Raw genomic sequence first — 19,837 nt, forward strand, 5'->3', positions numbered from 1 at the left:
TGCCTGCCCTCATTCTGTCCAGTTCCTACTGCCTTGTTCTACAACCAGTGCACCCACAGTAACTCCACCCATCACCAGCAATAGGAAGACATTTTATTAGCACTTGCAATTATTAGTAGTATTTGGCTCAGAAAGGGAGGGGGACTGGTGAAAGGCTAGGACACTCTGGTCATAGGGTCCCTGCCAGTGTTTACAATGTCGCTCCACCAATGCCTTTTCCCTGTCATTCCCATCGTTGGCCAGTTCTCAGCAGGTCAGGCTTCTTCCTCTGGAAGGATGACCAAACACCCACCTTCACTTGGGGCCCCTGAACCTCAGTGGTCTCTGTTAGGGCTGCCTGGGGGCCACGGTGAGTGGCTCTCTCTCCAGCCAGAGCCCATGGCCTCACTGCCACCACGTGCCTGCATTCTGTGGTCAGAAGCAGCGTTTGGTGGGAGCCCACGGCAACGGGAGGACATTCAGTCAGCGGGCAGATCTAAACCATGCTCAGCGGAGCAAAGGCAAGCCCTCCTCCCCCCACCAAGATGGCTTCAGCACAGGCCACCTGCTAGGGTCAGGGTTTATCCTGGCCTGAACAGTGGGGAGCTAAGCAGCCCCAGGCCACTGTCTGCTCATCTTCTGGGGGCAGTTCCTTGGTGGAGGATCCTCGAAATCCATTCCCACAAATATTCCCCAGAATTTGTATGTAAGCTAAGAAATTCCTACATTTCCCTCTGGGCGAAGCTATTCTCTCCCACACTCCCCTCAGGATTTCAGTCCTGGGAGCCAGTAGGCTCCACCCAGGTTAGGAACAAGGGGAGACGGCTACCTCAGGCCCCTTCCAGCTGTGGGGTTCCAGGATCCCCGAGTCCTCCAGATGCTCCCAGATACTGAATTTCAAACAACTGCAGTTCCAATCTTTCCCAAAATACACCCTACTTTTATTGCAGGGTTTGCAAATTCAGCCAGCGCTGCTGACGGTTGGCAACCTGCAGACTCAGCCTCCAGGTCTGGTGTCATGGTGTCCTGAACAGCGTCCTGTGGCAGGCGAGAGGGAATCCGGAGGGCTTACTCGCTGCCCCTCTAAGCTGTCCCATGCCTGTGGAGCAGCCAGGCCCCACTGTGGCCCTGCACCCTCGGCGGTCTCAGACACCACAAAGAGCCACAGCTTCAGTGGCTGGGCCCGTGACTCCCCAGACCTGCGGGCTTCTTGCTTCTCTGAGGAGAGCTTGTTCCCAAGTCCCCTCTTCCCCTAGGCCACTGTGGCTCACGATTTCCTCCCTTGTGCCGATTTCTGTGTCAGTCATGGTTCTCTGGTGGGAGCAGTAGAAACTAACTTGGGATAATGCCAGGAGAACAATGAAGGAAGGAGAGAGAGGGAAGGAGGGAGGGAGGGAGGGAGTGGAAAGGGACTTATTTTTGGCAGGTGATCCAGAAGAAAGCTGAGCAACCACCCTTGAGACAGAGAGTCAGGGCAACTTTGGACTCAGGGTTTTTAAGATCAAGTACATCCTACATGGTTATCTATCCCTGCATAATAAGTGACCTCAAAACTTAGTGTCCTAAATCAGCCACCATTTACAAGCCAACTCCTATGGAAATTCCGCTCACATCGACAAACTGGAGACACACACAGGAGAAAACAGAGGGCTTGTCAGGAGGGGCCCAAGGAGGGGACCCTGCATCCAGGGGCAGGCTGCCTAGCAGCAGCTCTGATGTGCTGGGAAATCACGACTCAGTGGGCTACCGGGACAGCTGCATGGTGCCTTTGCTGTCCCTGGCCCTGCTGTGTCTGCGCTGCCTGGAGGCTTGCCCAGGGGATGGTCCGAGTTGGCTGGCGTGGGTGCCTGCCGCTGTCCCTTGGCGCACCTGCATCACCCCCTCTGGACCTCTCTGGGTGGCCTGGGCTTCTCACAGTGTGGAGTTGGCCCAGAGAGAGCACTCCAGTAGCACGAGGGGAAGCTGCATTCATGGCAAGATCCATCCTGGGAAGTTACACATGTCTGGTCTGCCTGGTGGCCAGAGCTAATCCCAGGCTAACCCAGACTGAACAGCGTCCTGATGGCAGAGAGTCTGTAGCTTTTGTGATCCCCCAGGTGTACTCTCTCTCCCTCCTCTCTCCCTGTCTCCTCCGGTCTCAGGTCCCCTATCCAGCCCATGACCCACGCCTCTGCCTGAAGGAGGGCAGAGCAGATAAAGCCTCCTACCCTCAGCAGTGAGGGGGCTCAGGCCTGCCTGGGACCCTCACAGGGAGGAAGAACCCAGAGCTGTGAAGTCCAGGGATGGTAGGAAGCGGGGCAAGGCAGGCAGGGGAGTAGAGAGCCATTGCAAGCCCCACAACCATGGAATACTTAATGAGGCTTTCAACCATGGAAGGAAGCCTCCCCTGGGCAACTGGTTGCCCCTGCCTGGCAGCCCTACTGTGCCACAAGGCATTTGGAGAGTGCTGGGAAGGGCTCAGCAACCATTGGGTGGAGAAGCACGTTTGGAACTGACCTAAGCAAACTGGTGGCCCAGCAACCTGGGTGGCCTCGGCCTCCCCACTTGCCAGGGACCAGCTGCAGCAAATGCCAGCAGAGAGCTATCCCAAGAGGACACTGTCACCAGCTGCAGTCCCCACTAAGGGTTGGGCTGGGACCTTGGGCCATGCCCTCAGGTAACCGACTGCCTGGGGTCCTGCCAAGCACAGTCGGTGTCCCTCTGTTAACCTCTCCTTGCTTGGTTACACTTCACCAGCCTGAAGTCATTGTGTTCGCCCTTTGGCCGCCCTGAGCCCTACACCCCCAGGCCAGGGGGCGGTGTCCCTCTCTGGACCCTCCTCATGGCCCCGTGACTGCAAACACCCATCTCTGCACAGGGTCACCCTGACAACCTGGCCCCTCAGCTCCATATCATGTTCAGAGCAGAGGACCAGTGGGGAGGATCGAGCCATCCACCTCCTGCCTGTCCCCAGGCCTTCAGCGGAGTCGAGACCAACTTCTGCAAAATGACTGAAGCCACATGCCTCTTAGATGTGGGCAGCTGCTTCCCTCTCTCTCTGCCTCCACCCGAACACCTCTTCCCTCCATCCCTCACCCCTTCCTGCTTTCCTCCTGCCAGCCACCTCCCACAGGCTTCCCTGGGCAGCTTCCTCACAGGAATGCCTGGGGCTCAGTCGCACCAGGAGGTCAAGGTGCTCCCAGTCCTGCGGTGGAGGAAGGGACAGAGCCAGCCTGGGGTGGGACAGCAAGGCTCCCACATGGGACCTGCCGATTGCAAGAGCTCCTAAAGCCCAAGAGAGGGTTGGGGGCATTTCCGGCTGGGGAAAAGTTTGCAATAATAAAAATGAATATGATTTTACACTAAAAAGAAATGAGGTATCAAGCCATGAAAAGCCATGGAGGAAACTTGAGTGCATATTGCTGAGAGAAGCCAGTCTGAAAAGGCTGCTTACTGGGTGATTCCACCTATGTGACATCCTGGGGAAGGCAGAGCTCTGGAGATGGTGAACGAGTAGTGGTTGCCGGGGTTACTAGAGAGGGGGCAATGAATCGGTGGGACATAGCAGATTTTTAGGGCAGTAAGCTCTGCATGATACTACAATGGCGGATCCATGTCAGTATACATTTGTCAAATATACTCCTCTAGAATATACACCACCAAGACTGAACCTTAAAGGAGACTATGGATTTGAGTTAATAATATGTAGCCATACGGATATGTATCATCAACCACAACAAATGTGCCATCCTCATACAAGGTGTTAAAAGTAGGGGAAATGGGGCAGGGTGCAAAAAGGGGGATCTGTGGGAACTCTGTTTTCTGTGCAATTTTTCTATAAGCCTAAAAGTGCTCGACATAGCAAAGTCTTTAAAAAATGGCAGACAAAATAATAGTAATGGGTAGTGTTTAGGGAGGTTTCTAAGGAACATGCCCTCCCTCCTGCATGCTCAGTGTGAGAATGCAACGGAAGCATACACAGGCAAAAGTGGAGACAACCCTGGGTCCCCCAACTGATAAAAAGATGGACAGAGTTCAGTCTATCCAGCAATGGAAAACGAATCTGTCATGCAAAGGAATGAAGTACAGCGTGGGTGGATCGAGAAAATGCTATGCTGGGTGAAAGAAGCCAGTTCCAAAGGCCGCACACTGTGTGACTCCACTGAGACAAAACGTCCAGAACAGGCAGATCCACGAAGGGCAACAGTAGATGAGTGATTCCCAGGGCTGGGGGGTTGGGGGAAAGTGGGAGCGACAGCGAAGGGGGACAGGGCCTCCCTCTCTGGGGGGTGAAAATGTTCTAGAATTTGTTACGATGGTTACATTTATCTGTGAATATACTGGAAGTCCTTGAATTGTATACTTGAAATGGGTGAATTGCATGATTTGTGAATTATATTTCAACAAAGCTCTCTAAAAATGGGTGGGGGGGGTGTTATGGTCAGCTTTGTACTTCAAGAGAAAGATTGGTGCTTACTATATCCTGGCTGGTCTCCCAGCTGGTGGCACCCCCCACAGAGGGCCATGCTGGGGAGGGTGCCACACCCGGCCAGTGAGGTGGGGCCTGAGGGTGGGGATGGTTATCACAATATCTAATGGGGGGCCGAGGCACTGAGAGATTGCGTGAAGCAGGCTGCATCCCACACAGGGCTGTCTGGGCCACCAGGACCAGCTGGAGGTCCCCAAAGGAGGGAGAAAGAACTAGGAGGGGGCAGGTGGGTGCTCAGGGTGGAAGGGGGGGGATCAAGTGGCCCCAAAGCTCTGGGACCTTGGTGCTGATTGAACCGAGGTTTCTCTGTCTTTCACTTGCCTGTTTCCTCCTTGTGTAGAAATTTCCATCACTTCTGAATGTAGCCAGGCACCCTCAGGAGTTGCCATTATTTTTTTCCTGCCTTAACAAGACAAGCCCAGGGAGGTGTGCTGTGAACCTTGTGATGGACATTCATTGACAAGCACATTTTTTTCTTCAATACTTCCTACATGCCAGGAACTGTTCCCATAACCGCTTTGGGTGAAGTGAAAGCCTGGGAGTCAGACCCCTTGTCCTGAAGAAGGGTGTGGGTTCAGGAGGTTGGAGGAGCCATGCCCCATGATCGGGGAGGGTTATCAGATGCCTTTGGTATCCTGGGGCACCTGAGGGACATGGCCAGGGGCTGGGTGGAGGTGGCAGCAGCTCCTTGTCAGTGAGGGGCTGGGTGCAAGGCTCCTGGACCCACCCCTTGCTCCCCACCATGTCCCTCCCCACCAGGGCCTGTGTGCTCTGCCCCACAGCCCTCCTGGCCTCCAGTACCCACTCCTGGGAGACAAGCCCCATGTTTCTGCACGAGAAAGGGAAGGAGGGCCAGCACCCACAGGCTTCCATGGGGTTCTTCCAGGAAACCACCCCAGCCAGAAGAAAACTTCAGGATTTTGACATCACAAAATAGATGACAAAAGAAACGATCCACTCCTTAGCTGCAGAGGCAGAATCTTCCTCAGCCTTGTCCTAGTGTCAGGGATAAAACTTACAAGTTGCAGGAAAGTAAAAGAAAGTTTCTCATTTTTTTGTAAGAGAAAAGAAGAAAAGAGCTAGCTAGCTGACTGGACAGCTGACCTTGAGAAGGTGCTGTGAGGCTAGGAGTCAGCGACCCTAGCCTTAGACACCAAGATGGCCTTCCCAGGGGCATGTGGCTGAGGCCCACCCTGTGGTAGCGGCACGCCCAGCACGCAGTCGGGAATGGCCTGGGTGTGTGTAGCACAGGTCATCAAGAGCCCTGAATGAGCCACTCAATTAACCCTTGCAGTTTCCATGCACTGTGGTGGGGGTTGGACAGGGGGCAAGGTCCTCTTTGGGCTGACTTTGAGACTTCTGCACTCAAATCTCTACCTTTTCTGCACCCTGGTTTCCAGATTAGTCTCCCCAAAATGCCATAATTATCTTACTGGGAATTTTCCTTGGCTGACTACTGCCATCAAATCCTCAGTTCGTTTTCATGTCACAGAAGACTAATCCTTACCCACTTGTTTCCTATTCTCTGAACAGTGTGCTCCGCTCCCTGCCTGTTCCATGCTGTCCTCCCACCTCAGCTGTCTGCCTCCCCACACTGAGGTAGGAGCAGCCTCTGCTCCCGGGCGGGCATCACTCCACCCATGCTTCAGATGCCAGCAAGAGACGGGAAATTGAGACTAGCCTCAGGCTGCATGTCATGGCACATCTAGTGCTCACTTTATGAAAGATAATCTGTGTGTTAATCATGCCTTTTTATTCTGTATTTTTAAAGATTTGATATCTTGTGGACCTTGCTGACGTGCAGGGACTGCGCCTCCCTGGGCTTGAGAACTCTTGGAGATACAAGCTCTGCCTGCCGACAACAGCAGAGCACTCCACACCTCTCCTGTGCAAACCAGCCACCCAGGTGGGTAGCATCCCACCACTCCCTTTACGTGACTCTCAGACCCTGGCCACCATCTACCTGCCTTAATAACCCTAGGGCCAGATTCCAGATAACTAGCGTCAAAACTATTTTCTCAAATCTGGCTGAGACCATTGAAAAGAGCCCATCTCGAGCCTGTTTACCCCACCTCATCTGCTCCTGCCTCGGCAAGTACAGAAGAGGCGCTTGCCCACATTTGCCCCTTCTGACAGACCCTAGTGCCTCCCTGTGGCATGGTGTGCCCCTCCTCTTGGGAACTATGATTAACAAACTATCTTTTCAAAGGTGGTCATCTCTGGTTTATTTTGGCCTTACCATATCTGAATAATTAAAAAACCCACATTTTAACATAGTCTAGAAAAAGGAAGTGGTGAGGGGGGATGTAGTGGGGTTGTGGGGGTGTTCACTACTCAGAGACCCAGAGCTTGTGGAGACCGGAAGTCCAGGCAGCCATCCTCCCACTATGTGGGTGCTGCTGTGAGGCAGCCTAAGTTGTGTTATCAACCCATCTTGCCTAAATTTCTGCCTCCATTCAAGGAGATGGCTCACCAAGGGAGTCCTGGGCAGGAAGTGGGGCTATGGTGTGTCAGGCAGGGTGGAGGGTATGCCTCCCTAAAAAAATGCAGTGTTGGTGGGAACAGAAGAGCTTAGTGATAGAACATACTGGAAAATGTTGGCTTTATGTATTTCACTGTTGCAGAAAATCACAGATCCATAGGGTGGTTATGGATGACTCCACCTTAGCAAAACAGGTGACACCTGGGAAGATTTTTTTTAAATTTCTGGGGTATAGGCTGGTCATCTGAATTTTTAAAGCATTGCCTGGGTGCTTCCATTGATCAGCCAGGATTGGGAATTTAGCAGCTCAGCAATGTCTGGGTCTGGGTCAGTCAGCTCATCTGCGTTCCCTCAGCTTTTCCTTCCTGACTACAAGATGGCTGCAGCACCCCTGAGCATCTCATCCTCCCATGACAACATCCAGACTCAAAGTTCTGTTTTGGACCCCTTTTGGGAGCAAAATAACTTTCCCAGAAGTTCCCCAACCAACTTCTTCTAATATCACATATATGTAAACCTGCCTCCAGGAGATGAGATTAAATTTGTTGTTAAGCCAGCAGTTCTAACCCTTGACTGTACTTTGGAATCACCTGGAAGCTTTAAAAAAAAAATACCACTACCTAGCTCCCACCCCAGATGTTCTGGTTTAATTAATCTGGGGTGGACCCAGGCAGCTTTTTCTTTTCTTTAACTTCTCATTGAAGCATAACATTCAAACAGGAAAGCACACATATAGTAAGTGTACTGCTCCATAAATTTTCATAAATTAAGTGCACCTGAATAGCCAGCAGCCAGATTAAGAAACAGAATTTACTAGTCTTCTCTAAGCTCCCTGGTGTCTTTGTAACACTCACTTACCCCCTTGAGGTAATACAACCTATATTGGTTTTTAGCAACATAAAATTCTTCTGCCAGGCATTGTTTAAGACTTCTCCAGGTAATATTCCCAAGTGAGCTGTGGTTGAGAACCACTCACCTGGGGCTAGTTAGGGAAGAGCCCACCTTCCCCAGCATATTGCTGCCATTCTAGTTCCCTCAGCAAAGACTGAAAGGGTTCAGTGGCACCATGCTCAGGCGTTACTTCTTAACAGATTAATGGATGCATGTCCCTACTCCACGTCATTCCATATGGCAGGGGCCTCGGGAGCCTGGTCTCCTGTTGGTTCTCCCCACTGACCCTATTTGTCCCTGAGATTTCCATTCCACAAATTGCCAGGGCTCTCAGCCGCAGTGACCTAACACTGCCTGTCACCCGCCCCCCCACACACACCTAACTTGGCTAACTGCCTCCTCAATTGAGGGCTTGGAAGGCACATGGTGGGCTTTAAGATCCCAGGTCCCAAGAAAGCTTATCAGGGGAGAGCTCGGGGAAGGAGGCAGCTGCCTGTGCTGCTGGAGGGAGTCTTCAGGGGCTTCCTCAGCCTTGACAGAGTTTGCTAAGCCACCTACAGGGAGCAGGGGCTGAAGGCCTGGGTGCCCAACGGCAGGGATCCAGCCAAATATTACTCCTGGGGTTCAGGCCTACTGTTGTCAACAGGCATGAATGGTCTGAAACAAGGGGTTTTCTGAGGTCAAAGTGACACCCTGCCTGCTACCGCCTTGGGTGCTCACTGGAGCATGACCATCCTGAGTGCCAACAGAAAGCCTGAGCCCCATCCAGGTCCAGGCACACAAACAGTGGGGAATAAACCCGCCTTTATTTAAAAACAAGCTGTAATTCAGACCAGCCTTGTGTGCAGATGGCCTGGATTACCAAGACCAGGGGCGTCCAGATGGGATGCCATGCCTCTTGGAGCCAGTGGCCTGGGAAGGCTGGCCAGACTGGGGCAGCAAGTGAACACCCCAACTCCCTGTGGACCCTGTGGCTACCCAGGGGTTCCCCAAGGTTGGCCCCCTCAGACCAGCCAGGTCCCGCCCACAGCTCCCAGAAGGGGCGGTCCTGTGAACCACATGGCTGCGTCTCCATCTCCAGCATGGTCTATTGGACTGTTCATCTGGGCTGGACCAATCAGATTGTCTGTTCCAGACTCCCTTGGGCGAGGGAAACAAGATCCAGAAGAAGGCTGCAGGCCTGCAGAGCGCTGGTGCAGGGGGAGGGTCCTCCCATGAGCAGCTCCAGGTCAGAGTGGGATGGGGTCCCCAACACTAGGGGCACTGGAGTATTGAGGAGGCCGATTTGGAAGGAGAAAAGAGAAGAGCAAATCCAGTGGCCCCCTGAGAGTATTGGGGGAGCACTGTGTATTTTCCTTGGTTCTTGTCCCTGTTGCAACAAAGAATTGAAGGGCAGAGACACAGTAGTGAAGAAGAGTAAAAGTTTTATTTAAAATTACTTAAAGAGAGAAAAAGTGCAGCAGGTGACCTCAGGGAGTAGAGGCACCTTGAAAGGTTTAAGTTTTATTGAAAGAAGGTCTACGCACTTAGAAAGTACGGGCAGCTGCAGAGAAAGGAGCGCACCAAAAGGTTTAGGGTCTGGGGTTAATAGGCGGTTGAGGATTTTCAGAAAAGTGACCAAGGGCCAGGGGTGGACCTGCCAAATGGTCTCAGAATGTTCATCTTTGATAAGACATTAAGTTTCTTTCTTTCTTTCTTTCTTTAACAACACAAGAAATATACTGCTTTGATTCCTTTCTAGGATATCAGCTTCTGTCTGGAAGCATATTAATCAAGACCATCTGCCTTGCCTCCAATGTGGGCTGAGCCACTGTCCATTTGATTAAAATGCAATCTTGGGGGGAGGAGCCAAGATGGCAGTGTGAGTAGTTCAGTGGAAATCTCCTCCCAAAAACATATATATTTTTGAAAATACAACAAATACAACTATTCCTTAAAAAGGCACCAGTAGATACAGTACAACAGCCAGGCTACATCTACATCTTTGAGAACTCAGCATCACACGAAGGGGGTAAGACATAAGCCGCAGCCCAGCAGGACCCGAATGCCCCCCTATCCCAGATCCAGGTGGGAAGAAAGGACTTGGAGTGGGGAGGGAGTGGAAGCCCAGGACTGCTAAACAACCAGCTCTAGAAATACACATCAGCAGCACAGACACACAGTGCACGGGGTGCTGGATATTAGAGAAACAGAAAAGCAAAACCTGCGAGCAGGTCCCCGCAACCGGTGCCCCTGAGAAAAAAGAAAAGCAAGTGCTTTTTGCAAGTCTTAAAGGGACAGGAACCTCACAGCTGGATGAAGTCGGCCTGACACACGCACCCCAGCACCTGGGAATCCGGGGAACTCTAGGTGACCTAACCCCCTGGGTAGCAGCACAGCTCTGAAGCCTCTCATGGCAATAAGCAGCCTGCCAGTCATTCCCCCAACCAGTGCAGACCCCAACACACCAGACCAGTAGTGGGAGAGTGACAGCAAGCGATGGGAGGCAGTGCCAGAGGGGCCCGAGAGCAGCCTGCGCAAGCCCATGGCGGTGGCACCTGAACGGTCCGGGACCAGCCCATGTGGGATGGCAGCAGCGGTGACAGAGAAACCCACACAAGCCTATGGCGGCGGTGCTGGAGGGGACTGGGAGTGGCCCGTGTGAGCCGGCGGCAGTGGCAACCAAGTGGCCCAGGAGCAGCCTGCACATGCTGGCGGTGTCAGCACCGGAGGGGCCTGGAAGAGGCCCGCGTGAGCCTGCGGTGATGCCAGAGGGGCTCGGGAGCAGCCTGCGGGAGCCAGCGGTGGGAGCAGAGGAGCAGCCCAGGAGCAGCCGTGCTCCCAGCAGCCGCTCAGCCCAGTGCACAGCTGCCCAGGCCACACCCAAAGGCCGCTGTTGGCACAGAGCTGCCCAGCAGGGGCACCACTTTCACAGGAGAGTGCACCTGGGGCACCTGTCACTCCCCACAGGGCTCCATGCTACTCTGATATTGACCCTGCCCACGGCAGCTTAGGGGATTAACCCGGAAGCTGCTCCAGGAGTACAGGTAACCAACACAGGCAGCGGAGAAGGGCAAAGAGACCAGCAAGCAGGAAAAGACTTTGTTCTCCCAGCTGACACACATGCTACTGGCCTACAGTGACCTCTATCACCATGAAAAGGCAGAAGAATTTAGTCCAGTCCAAAATGGTCTAGACAATCCCTGAGAGAGGGCCAGGGGAGATAGACATAGCCAATCTCCCCGAAAAAGAATTCAAAATAAAGGTCATAACCATGCTTATGGATCTTCAGAGAAATATGCAAGAGCTAAGGGGTGAAGTCTGGAGGGAGATTACAGAAATGAAACAATCTCTGGAAGGATGTAAGAGCAGACTGGATGAGGTGCAAGAGGCCATTAATGGAATACAAATCAGAGAACAAGAATGCAGAGAAGCTGACGCAGAGAGAGATAAAAGGATCTCCAGGAATGAAACAATATTAAGAGAACTGTGTGACCAATCCAAATGGAACAATATCCACATTATAGGGGTACCAGAAGAAGAAGAGAGAGAAAAAGGGATAGAAAGTGTCTTTGAAGAAATAATTGCTGAAAACTTCCCCAAACTGGGGGAGGAAATAGTCACTCAGACCATGGAAGCACACAGAACTCCCAACAGAAGGCACCAAAAGAGGACAACACCAAGACATATAATAAATGAAATGCCAAAGATCAAGGACAAGGACAGAGTATTAAAGGCAGCCAGAGAGAGAAAAAAGGTCACCTACAAAGGAAAACCCATCAGGCTATCATTAGACTTCTCAAAAGAAACCTTACAGGCCAGAAGAGAATGGCATGATATATTGAATGCAATGAAACAGAAGGGCCTTGAACCAAGAATACTGTATCCAGCACGATTATCATTTAAATATGAAGGAGGGATCAAACAATTCCAGACAAGCAAAAGTTGAGGGAATTTGCCTCCCACAAACCACCTCTACAGGATATGTTAGAGGGACTGCTCTAGATGGAAGCCCTCCTAAGGCTAAAAACATGTCACCAGAGAAAACAAAATCACAGCAAAGAAAGCAGACCAACCAAATACTAACTAAAGGCAAAAAAATCAAATCAATTACAGTAAGATAGCAAAGAAGCTAACCTTGAACGTTTGGTAACCATGAACTTAAAGCCTGCAATGGCTATAAGTATATATCTTTCAATAATCACCTTAAATGTAAATGGACTGAACCCACCAATCAAAAGACACAGAGTAAAAGAATGGATAAAAAAAGCAAGCCCATCTATATGCTGCTTACAAGAGACTCACCTCAAACCCAAAGACATGCACAGACTAAAAGTCAAGGGATGAAAAAAAGATATTTCATGCAAATAACAGGGAGAAAAAATCAGGTGTTGCAATACTAGTATCAGACAAAATAGACTTCAAAACAAAGAAAGTGACAAGAGCTAAAGAAGGACATTACATAGTGATAAAGGGCTCAGTCCAACAAGAGGACATAACCATTATAAATATATGTGCACCCAACACAGGAGCACCAACATATGTGAAACAAATACTAACAGAATTAAAGGAGGAAATAGGATGCAGTGCATTCATTTTGGGAGACTTCAACTCACTCCAAAGGATAGACCCACAAAACAGAAAATAAGTAAGGACACAGAGGCACTGAATAACACACTAGAACAGATGGACCTAATAGACATCTATAGAACTCTACATCCAAAAGCAACAGGATACACATTCTTCTCAAGTGCACATGGAACATTCCCCAGAATACACCACATACTAGGCCACAAAAGAGCCTCAATAAATTCCAAAAGATTGAAATCCTACCAACCAACTTTTCAGACCACAAAGGTATAAAACTAGAAATAAATTATACCAAGAAAGCAAAAAGGCTCACAAACACATGCAGGCTTATCAACATGCTCCTAAGTAGTCAATCGATCAACGACCAAATTAAAATAGAGATGAAGCAATATATGGAAACAAATGACAACAACAACACAGAGCCCCAACTTCTGTGGGACACAGCAAAAGCAGTCCTAAGAGGAAAGTATATAGCAACCCAGGCATATTTAAAGAAGGAAGAACAATCCCAAATGAATAGTCTAACATCACAATTATCGAAATTGGAAAAAGAAGAACAAACGAGGCCTAAAGATAGCAGAAGGAGGGACATAATAAAGATCAGAGAAGAAATAAATAAAATTGAGAAGAATAAAACAACAGAAAAAATCAAACCAAGAGCTGGTTCTTTGAGAAAACAAACAAAATAGATAAGCCTCTAGCCAGACTTATTAAGCGAAAAAGAGAGTCAACACACATCAACACAATCAGAAACAAGAAAGGAAAAATCACAACAGACCCCACAGAAATACAAAGAATTATTAGAGAATACCATGAAAACCTATTTGCTAACAAGCAGGAAAACCTAGAAGAAATTGACAACTTCCTAGAAAAATACAACCTTCCAAGACTGACCGAGAAAGAAACAGAAAATCTAAACAGAACAAATACCAACAACAAAATTGAAGCGGTAATCAAAACACTACCCAATTACAAAACCCCCGGGCCAGATGGATTTACCTCAGAATTTTATCACACGTACAAAAAAGATGTTATACCCATTCTCCTTAAAGGTTTCCAAAAAATAGAAGAGGAGGCAATACTCCCAAGCTCATTCTATGAAGCCAACATTTCCCTAATACCAAAACCAGGCAAAGACCCCACCAAAAAAGAAAACTACAGACCAATATCCCTGAAGAATGTAGATGCAAAAATACTCAACAAAATATTAGCAAACCAAATTAAAAAATACATCAAAAGGATCATACACCCAATCCCACCGAGTGGGATTCATCCCAAGGATGCAAGGAGGGTGCAACGTTTGAAAATCCATCAACATCATCCACCATATAAACAAAAAGAAGGACAAGAACCACATGATCATCTCCATAGATGCTGAAAAAGCATTTGACAAAATTCAACATCCATCATGATAAACACTCTCAACACAATGCGCATAGAGGGCAAGTACTTTAACATAATAAAGGCCATATATGATAAACCCACAGTCAACATCATACTGAACAGCAAGGATCTGAAAGCTTTTCCTCTGAGATCGGGAGCAAGACAGGGATGCCCACTCTCCCCACTGTTATTCAACATAGTACTGGAGGTCCTAGCCATAGCAATTAGACAAAACAAAGAAAAACAAGTAATCCAGATTGGTAAAGAAGAAGTTAAGCTGTCACTATTTGCAGATGACATGATAATGTACATAAAAAACCTTAAAGACTCCACACCAAAACTACTAGAACTAATATTGGAATACAGCAAAGTTGCAGGATGCAAAATTAACACACAGAAATCTGTGGCTTTCCTATACACTAACAATGAAGTAATAGAAAGAGAAATCAGGAAAACAATTCCATTCACAGTAGCATCAAAAAGAATAAAATACGTAGGAATAAACCTAACCAAGGAAGTGAAAGACCTATACCCCAAAAACTATAAGACACTTTTAAGAGAAATTAAAAAGGACACTAACAAATGGAAACTCATCCCATGCTCCTGGCTAGGAAGAATTAATATCATCAAAATGGCCATCCTGCCCAAAGAAATACACAGATTCGATGCAATTCATATCAAATTACCAACAGCATTCTTCAATGAACTGGAACAAATAGTTCTAAAATTCATATGGAACCACCAAAGACCCCGAATAGCCAAAGCAATCCTGAGAAGGAAGAATAAAGTGGAGGGATCTCACTCCCCAACTTCAAGCTCTACCACAAAGCCACAGTAATCAAGACAATTTGGTACTGGCACAAGAACAGAGCCACAGACCAATGGAACAGAATAGAGACTCCAAACATTAACCCAAACATATATGGTCAATTAATATTCTATAAAGGAGCCATGGACATACAATGGGGGAAATGACAGTCTCTTCAACAGATGATGTTGGCAAAACTGGACAGCTACACGTAATGTATGGATGTAGAATGAAACTGGATCACTGTCTAACTCCATACACAAAAGTAAATTTGAAATGGATCAAAGACCTGAGTGTAAGTCATGAAACCATAAAACTCATAGAAAAATACATAGGCAAAAATCTCTTAGACATGAGTGACTTCTTCATGAACATATCTCCCTGGGCAAGGGAAATGAAAGCAAAAATGAACAAGTGGCACTATATCAAGCTGAAAAGCTTCTGTACAGCAAAGGACACCATCAATAGAACAAAAAGGTATTCTACACTATGGGAGAATATATTCATAAATGACAGATCTGATAAAGGGCTGACATTCAAAATACATAAAGAGTTCACACACCTCAACAAACAAAAAACAAATAGTCCAATTAAAAAATGGGCAGAGGAGCTGAATAGGCAGTTTTCTAAAGAAGAAATTCAGATGGCCAACAGACACATGAGAAGATGCTCCACATTGCTTGTCATCAGAGAAGTGCAAATTAAAACCACAATGAGATATCATGTCACACCAGTAAGGATCGCCACCATCCAAAAGATAAACAACAACAAATGTTGGCGAGGTTGTGGAGAAAGGGGAACTCTCCTACCCTGCTGGTGGGAATGTAAATTAGTTCAACCATTGTGGAAAGCAGTATGGAGATTTCTCAAAAAGCTCAAAATAGAAATACCATTTGACCCAGGAATTCCACTTCTATGAGTTTACCCTAAGAATTCAGCAGCCCAGTTTGAAAAAGACATATGTACCCCTCTGTTTACCACAGCACTATTTACAATAGCCAAGAAATGGAAGCACCCTAAGTGTCCATCAGTAGATGAATAGATAAAGAAGATATGGTACATATACACAGTGGAATATTATTCAGCCATAAGAAGAAAACAAATCCTACCATTTGCAACAACATGGATAGAGCTAGAGGGTATTATGCTCAGTGAAATAAGCCAGGCAGAGAAAGACAAGTACCAAATAATTTCACTCATGTGTGGTGTATAAGAACAAAGAAAAACTGAAGGAACAAAACAGCAGCAGAACCACAGAACCCAAGAATGGACTAACAGTTACCAAAGGGAAAGGGACTGGGGAGGATGGGTGGGAAGGTAGGGATAAGGGCAGGGAAAAAGAAAGGGGGCATTATGATTAGCATGTGTAGTGGGGGGGACACAGGGAAAGCTGTACAATACAGAGAAGACGAGTAGGGATTCTGCAGCATCTTACTACACTGATGGACAGTGACTGTAATGTGGTTTGTTGGGGGGACTTGCTGAAGAGAGGAGCCTAGTAAACATAATGTTCTTCATGTAATTGTAGATTAATGATACCAAAATAAAAAAAATGAAAAAAAATGCAATCTTGGCTTTAAGATAGAATTCTTCCTAAATAAGCTGGGCCTTTGAGCAGGTGCTAAAGTAAATCTTGCAGTAGTATGTTCTAATTGACAAAGTCAAACAGGCTATGGTGAGATACTTTTCTTTGTCTGGGGAGTATTCAAACTTGTAGGCCAAGTTGCTCCTGGCTTTTTTGAGCTTTAACTGATTAACTCATTAATTCTGGGTCTTTTTTACTGGGCTTTCCTTATTCTCTTTCCATCCCTGTCATATCTATTTTCCTGCCTAACAAGAGAAGTGCTGCAGAATCATTAATTCATTTATTCACTCATTTATTTTCAACATCTTTCTATTTCTGGTTGCTATGTGACCTGGATGTTCCTTTTCCCTATGAGATGATGACCCATCCTTCCATCCTAATCACTTCTGGTTATTTTTGATATGCCTCAGTTTATTTTTTAAGGGGAGATAGGGCACATATAATTTAAGCTCAGTTAAATTAGACCTGGGTTAAATTCTGATTCTGCCACTTTTAATTGGGTTGACCTTGGACAAGTCACTTATCTTTAGTTTGTTCTTCCCTTGTAATCAATCCTGACATAGATAGAATTACCATATGACCCAGCAATTCCACTTCTGGGTATATTCCTTGAACAACTGAAAGCAGGGACTCAAATAGATATTTGCATGACCAAGGTCATAGCACATTATTCATAAGAGCCAAGAGGTGGAAGCAGTTCAGGTGTCCATTGATGGATGAAGGGATAAAGTGTGGCATATGTATCCAGTGGAATATTATTAAGCCTTTAAAATGAAGTTAGTTCTGACATGTGCCACACCGCACATGAACATTATGAGCATCGAGAACACTGTTAAGTGAAAGAAGCCAATCACAGAAAGACAAGTACTGTATGAGACACTATAAGAGGTACCTAGTAAAGAAACTCATAGAGACAGAAAGTAGACCATGCCTCCATCTCCTCCTGCTTTGCTAAGAGGCTAAAGCCAGGTGGAAGAGTTGACACCCAAGAGCACATGGCTTCCCCCAGGCACACCAGGTGCTGGTTCTCACAGAAGAGAGTGAGCTGACTGAGAGACTGCTGATGCTATCTGTCCTACTCACCCAGCTCTGAACCTGGGCAGCTGCCTCACCTGCCCAATCTCTGTTGTCTTTAGAAATGGAACAGCTTAGACGATACCCAGCTGGTATTTTCAATATTTTCTATGGACAAAGTGAAAGATGCAGGTTATGTAACACCCATGGATGGTGAGTCAGCAGTTGCTGGCCTGGTGAGCAGTCAGCAGGAGCCCAGAGGACAGGGTGTCCAGGGAAGCTGGTGCTGAATGAGGACTTTGGTGGTCCTGGACCTTTCCTGGACTGCCCTCTCAAGGCCATTCATTAGTAAACTTTCTGCAAACTCCTTACCAACTGAGAGACCTCCAGGACCTATTTCAGAGTAAGGGGCCTGGTTCATCCTTGGAGAACCACAGAGCTAGAAGGATAAAGTATCAGAACTAATAACTAACATTAACTAACCCCTGGTGAGGTACCACGCCAATGGCTTTACCTGTGTCATTTCATTTAATCCTTATGCTAACCCTAGGAGGTAAACATTGATATAATAATAATTGGAGATCAAGAAATGGCTCAGAGGAGCCTAGCAATCTGCCCCAGATATCACAGTGTGGCATAAGGTCACCTGGCTCTCAGCATCCATTCCCATTTCCTGCTAGGAGCTTTCTGTGCAGCAGTGGCCAGACAGCTAAAAACTATATTTCCCAGACTCCCTTGCAGCCAGGGTTCTAGGTGAGAATTAAGTTCTGTCTGTTAGATGCACTTGTGCAAGAATTGGTTGCTTGAGTTGATAAACTAGAGCATGGACATGTGGGGTTTTCTACAGCAACCATCATGTGTCCAGTTTCCACTTTGATTGGGGTCCAGACGAAGGCATAGTGGCAGCGCCACTTTCCAGTCCATGACAGTGAGTTCCAGAGGTGGTGTCTGATTCCCCAAGCAGAGGCAGTAAGTCTTCTGGTAGGCAGCTTTCATATGTAGTGGAAGTCATTCCTGAAGGCCTAGCCTAGACCCTGTTTCTCCAGCCCTACCAGGCTTTTGTGGAGACATTAGTCCCTTTATTTAATCTCTTTCAATTGAAAATACATAAGTGGCTCCCATTTTCTGTTCTTGTCAGGCAGCTGCATCTGGGGAGGTCTCTCCCTGCACACTAGGTGAAACCTCAACCTGGGTGGGGAAGGGTTCTTGACTCTGAATGAGAAAGAATTCTCAAGCAAGTCAGATGAGTGTAGGTAAGGAAGGAATTCATTAAAGCAAGAGAGCAGTGAATGGCAGCTGTTCTGCAGGCAACAGAGATCAAGGAAGAACAGAGGGAGGAAATGGAAGCTCATTGAACCCTGCTCAGGACAGGGCAAATCCCCTGCCAACTCCTGAAGCCAGGGTCATGTGGTATCCAGTGTCCACTTAAATCTTCACAGCATGGGACCTAAGCCCCTACCACCCCAGGATTTGGGGGAGTGGCAGAGCACTGGGTGGAGTGAGATTATGTTCTGAAAACTTCCCAAAGACAAATAAAGGAGATTTTCTGGCAGGCTACTAAAGAGCATGATGGTACAGCTGCTGTCCTGTCTGGGTCACCCAGATGACAGGAACTTCCAAGCCCAAATCAGAGATCTCAGTAGCCCCTCCATACTTGTCTGAAATAGGACAGAGACAATGAAGACTTGTTATTAAGTCTAGAAAATAGAATGAAATAGTGAAGTACTTACAACTGGAGAGGCACAGAGACAAAACACAGTAAGCTGAGCAATGGAAAGGCTTTATTTAAGTCAAAAAGTACACACTCGAAGAAAGGGAAGTGTGGGCAACCTCAGAAAGGAGTTGCACTTAGAGGCTTAGGATTCTGTCTTTGAAGGCTTTCAAGAGTGGGGCAAAGGGCAGGGTGGTGGGGGTGGGCATGCATAGGCTTGATATATGGTCTCATGATGTCTGTCCCCAGTGAGAGACATTATGTCACTATCCACAGTCAGTCCTCTAGATAATTCTATAAGATAAACTTAACACAAGGAATTCATTGATCCTGTTCTTCTCCAAGATAGTTGTTATCCTCAAGCAGTGGGGACATACGATTTAGGACTGCTTGCCACGCCTTAATATACGGTTGGTTATTGGCTGATTACCATATAATCTGTTGGGAATCCTATCTCCTAATTCCCTGGTTTTTAAAATGGAATCTTAGCCTTCAGATGGGGTCCTTCCTGTTCTTATTATACTGTTTATATCTTGGTATTTTTCATCATAGGCAGGAAAAGTTAACCATGATGCTCATCCCATGTCCCTGCCCTGCCTCACTACATATACTGCATGTTCAAATAGGGTGGCTAATCCCTGCCCACAGGCAGGAATTTTAGCGGGGTAATGAAAGAAAAGGTAACTATAGGTCATCTGAAACTGGGTCTTCTCAGGCCCTGCAAGGGTCGTGGGCTCAGCCAGCTTGGACAGAATAGGGCTGGCTCCAGGTGCCCTGCAGTGACTTGTAACTTCTTTGTCTTTGAAAAGACAGCCCAGAAAGTGGTAATGAATTTTAACAATGTGGTAAGAAACAGGGGCAGAAAATGACTTTGGGCCTTTTAATCAAAGGGTCATGGTGGCTTTTCAGCTCAGTAGTGCCATGCAAGTGGAATGGGAGGGAGGTGA

Source organism: Manis pentadactyla, chromosome 4 (assembly GCF_030020395.1).
Source record: "Manis pentadactyla isolate mManPen7 chromosome 4, mManPen7.hap1, whole genome shotgun sequence".
Lineage (NCBI taxonomy): Eukaryota > Metazoa > Chordata > Mammalia > Pholidota > Manidae > Manis > Manis pentadactyla.